The sequence below is a fragment of the Bos grunniens genome, chromosome 11, assembly GCF_055505025.1.
Source record: "Bos grunniens cultivar Pamir isolate PY7600 chromosome 11, Bosgru_T2T1.0, whole genome shotgun sequence".
In the NCBI taxonomy this organism is placed as follows: domain Eukaryota; kingdom Metazoa; phylum Chordata; class Mammalia; order Artiodactyla; family Bovidae; genus Bos; species Bos grunniens.
In genome coordinates this window covers 103,134,016-103,138,784 of record NC_141175.1, presented here as the reverse complement: position 1 = coordinate 103,138,784, position 4,769 = coordinate 103,134,016, and positions in this window count along the sequence as shown.

Below are 4,769 nucleotides of genomic sequence, written 5' to 3'. Positions count from 1 at the left end.
TCATTGTGCTGTATATGTTAAACTTACACAGTATTATGTGTCAATTATGGGGGCTTCCATGGTGGCTCAGTGATAAAGAATATGCCTGCTAATGCAGGAGACATGGATTCAACCCCTGAGTCAGGAAGATTCCCTGGAGGAGGAAATGGCAACCCACTCCAGTATTCTTGCCTGGAGAATCCCATGGACAGGGGAGCCTGGCTGCAGTCTGGGGTCGAAAAGAGTCAAACATGACTGAGCAACTTTCACATACACAGTACACTCATTATAGAATAATATTAATTTGCCATCACTGTTCAGTATTCAATGAGTAATACCTTTACTAATAAGGGTACTAATGTACACTTTGCATACAAAGCTGCTATTGAAACACACTCTCAGGTGGACATTCACCCCTTTGCTCTTTGAGCAGAAGGCTTCTCTCCTCTCAGATTGCATCTTCCATACTCTGAAGATACCCATGACTCTCACAACTTCCCCCTCCAACTCTGCTCTCACTGGGGGTACTAGACCTCAGAACTTTTCAGAGGTCTTCCCTGGTGATGATAGTTAAGGCCTCCACAGATCTGCATAGTGTGGATACTCTCCCCAGATCCCCCTGAGAAGACCCCAAGGCCCAGAACCATCCATAGAGTCTCATGCTCTTCACCTGTCTTAAAAGAATGCCGAGGATAAGAGACAGCATGGTAATAGACCCTATCTCTTAGCACTGCTCTGTAAATAAGAGCAGAGACAGATGCTAGAAAGATAGTAGAAACTAAAACAACCCATGCACTGCACATATAGGAAAGTCTTTACAAGCACCACAATGTTGTGCAACTGTGAAGAAAACTGTGTTTTGTTCACTCATAAACCCCACAGCAATACCTTCAGAACTGTATTGCACTAAAGATGTATCTTTTTCCCCTAAGATACTCTTGTCAAAACATTCCAGAACCCAGGACAATCCTAAGATCCGTTAATTATATTTTTGCAAGAAAATGAAACTAAAAATGTGTGTGCATAATCCAATTTAACCTAATTAGTATGCTTTCTATTTTAATAAAGGATAGGAACACATGTTGGAACAAAATTTTTATCTGATCATTTTAATTTTAGATCCATGGACACAAAGCTCAAAGGATACCTGAGCAGGGAACTCTTTTTCTTTAGAGAGGACTCCAAAAAACCTCCTCAAAGCTGTGAGCGATAAGGAATTTTTGTTTTTCACCTGTGAAAAGGCTAATCCAGATTCTCTGGCTCTAGTTCCTTACATCAGAAGCAGTACATCTTTGAAATACTTTGACCGAGAGTTCACTTTGTAACATATCTTTGTCTTAATTTTAGAATTCAGTACGGGAAAAAGGCAGGAAGTAGTGACGGAAGGCTTGGGAATAGAGGCAGCAGGAGGGGACGCCAAGCCCATGGAAGACCCTTAGGAAATGAAGAGGTTTGTGTAGACCTAAGAGTTCAGAAGGGGCAGACGACCTGGGGAACAGGTGGAGGAGCACAGGTCCTGCAGAGGGAAGGACCATGAGTGTGAGGGACTGAGTGAAGGACATAGTGGGAACGAGAATTAGGAGAGGAGAAGGCACGGTTAGGAACAGAGCCGCATGGAGAATTAGGGAAGCCAAACCTGTTGATTTTCACAACATTGACTTGGGATGTGCAAACAGATAAGATGGGATGCTGACAGTCATGGCTCCGTATGGTTTTGCTAGTTTCAAATTACAGTGAACAGCCTCCAGCAGCTTATTTCATTCTTTAAAAAATGAGAAAAGCTGTTTTTCCTCAATGATAATTACACTCAAAATGGATTTGACAAAGCCAAGCACTGGAGTGGTGTTGCTACTCTTTGCTGCTGTTAAATTTGAGCTTCTCAATCAAATAGGAATTCAACCCCAGGCAACCAGCAAAAAAGATAAACAAGTGGAACAGAAATGAGAAGCAATTCACACCCAATTCACACCCAAGCAATTCCAGTGGCAGCCCTTCTCAGGATGCCAGAGACTGCAGATGCGTGTAAAACAGTGGTCCCTAACCTTTGTGGCACCGGGGACCGGTTTCCTGGAAGACAATGTTTCCACGGACTGGGGGTGGGGATGTGGCTTCAGGATGATTCAAGTGCATTCCATTTATTGTGCACTTTATTTCTATTATTACATCAGCTCCACTTCAGATCACCAGGCACTAGGTCCTGGAGGTTGGGGACCCCTGTTGTAAAGCATTCAGGCTCTTTAACCTCAAAGGCACAATCAGAAACCACGCCTCCCCATTCCTTTCTGCTCTTCACATTTTTAAAGCTTCAGCCATGTTTTAACCTTTCATCTTAAAAATAAACAGCATAGCTTTTCTGAGGAACGTATTGAGTGAACCCAAGCAGCAGGAATGTCCACGTGGCATAATTCCTTTCACACTTTAATCTGTGTTTTGTTCTTTGTGTTTTGTCTCCCTCATTGGCCAGGCCTTCCTTTGTGTTCCTTTGACTAAAGCCAGCCTCTGTTTCAGGCATTTGTGAGGTTTGTTTTGGGGTCAGGGAGGTGGTCAGGGTCTTAGTTCCCTGACCAGTGATTGAACACGTAGGAGAAATAAGAGACACGGATTCAATCTCTGGGTCGAGAAGATCCCCTGAAGAAGGGCATGGCAACCCACTCCAGTATTCTTGCCTGGAGAATCCATAGACAGAGGAGTCCATAGGATAACAAAGAATTGAACACGACTGAAGCAACAGCACAAGCTAGAGGGAGGAAAGAGAGGTTTTCTGGAGAGTGCCCTATACACAGGCAAGGGCCTTCCTGTGTCCCTAGACATTTCAGGATTTCAGTTGATTTACAACTGCCAGGATCTGCATGTCAGCATCTACGGCCTCCTTCCCTTGGAAGTGCAGGTAAGTACACTGCCTAGTTGGCACGGCAGACCAGAAGGGCAAAGAATTAACCTGCTCTCGCCTCAACAGGCAGATACTTGGTCAATGGCTCTTAGAAGTTGATGCATAAATACCCCAGCTCCTTGTCCCTAGAATGTAATATTAATAATTCTGCAGTGTGTGTTTTGTACAGTTCCTTGATGTTTGCTTGGAGGACCAAACGCCACTGCCCACTGTGGTAGCCGGCTTGATGACATATGTTTGATGAGTTGTCTCCCTTCCCTGTATCCCCTAGCCACTTCATACCAGCATTCCCTGCACCACTCAAATAAACCACCTGCACCTGAGGGTCAGGGTCAGGGTCTACTTCTATGGTAACCAAACTAAGACACCTTAAATATGGACTCTGCTCTACAACATCTGGTATCTCAGTCAAAAGTCATCATACTGTTTCTTGTTTTTAAATTATTTTGAAATGATCTCACCTGGGTGTACTTTATTGCTTTAGTGGTGACATTGAAGGAGTTTGCAGTTAAATGGAGAACATGTTTGTGTTTTCCCCCACAGAAGAATTCATTCTTGAGCAAAGTGAATGTCTAAAGAATGTCCTGGATTGCCTATATGCAGAGATAATAATCAAAATATTAAACAGCTGATACAGCATGGTCCTCATTTGATCATAGAAGATGCTGGCCTGTATACTGCAGGGCTGCCACACTATTGGCTCTGCCCCAGTGAAACACAGGGGTCCCAGTTCTGCCTGGGTCACATCTTCAGGCAGGGTTGAGAGATCACTGAGCAGAGAAGGGTTTACTGGGCTTTGTCCAGGGGGGCTCAGATGTAGGCGGTTATTTTTTTTTTTTTCAGCTGTGCTGAGCCTTGGTTGCTGCTCGAGGGCTTTCTCTAGTCTCGGTGTGGGGGGGCTACTCTTGTTGCCGTGCAAGGGCTTCTCGTTGCGGTGACTTCTCTTTCTGTGGAGCACAGGCTGTAAGGCACAAGGGCTCAGCGGTTGCAGCACACAGACTCAGTAGTCTCAGAGCAGGTGGGATCTTCCCAGACCAGGGATCGAACCCCTGTCCCCTATATTGACAGGCAGATTCTTATCCACTGGACCAGGGAAGTCAGGTGGGTATGATTTTGATTCTTCCTTAGAAAAAGAAGTGATGCATAGAAACATTCATCAAACATCTCTGAAGGAAGCTAAAGGCCCAGCAGGGACCACATCGGCAGGGACTTTGAGAACTTTACAATCCAACATGTTACTGGTGTTTTCTCCTGAGTATGGAAGTAAAAGCTGCACTCTGCCTGAGGTTCCAAGAGGAATGTCTCTTCTCCATGGTAGGTGGTCTGGGCAAGACCAAAAAGCAAAGCAGCCAGCCCGTAGGTATATGTATGATCCAAGATAGTCCATCAGAGTCTCTCCCCTGGGATGATAAAAGTGAAGCAGAATGGTGAAAGGATGGGAGAAAAAGGCATTGGAGTTCATCTATGCAGTGAGCGCACTAGTTCATTCATGCAGTAGACTGCTACAAAGCATGGTCAACTGGTTCCTGCTATCCAGAGTTGCCCGGTTTCTCTTCTTGTCCTTGATCTTCTCTTTGGCTCTGTGAGCCTTTTGATAGCCTTGCAGTAATTTCCTTTTATTGCTTAAAATTTCGAGGATTGGCTTTTACTTGCACCTAAAGAACCATAACAAATTCAGGCCCAATATGCTTATCTTTGGCCACATTTTGTGGAGAATGGACCCTTTGAAAGAGCATATGGCAGCAACTACTGACAAAAAAGGAAAAAAGAGAAGCCAGTCCCTGGATCTTCATCAAAGAAGAGGAAGAAGACATAGGAGACAGGAGTGGGCCTGAGGGATGCGGTCCTTGAGGAGGATTAGCTTTGCCGAGGTTGGCTCTCAGGTGCCCAGGGAGCTCAG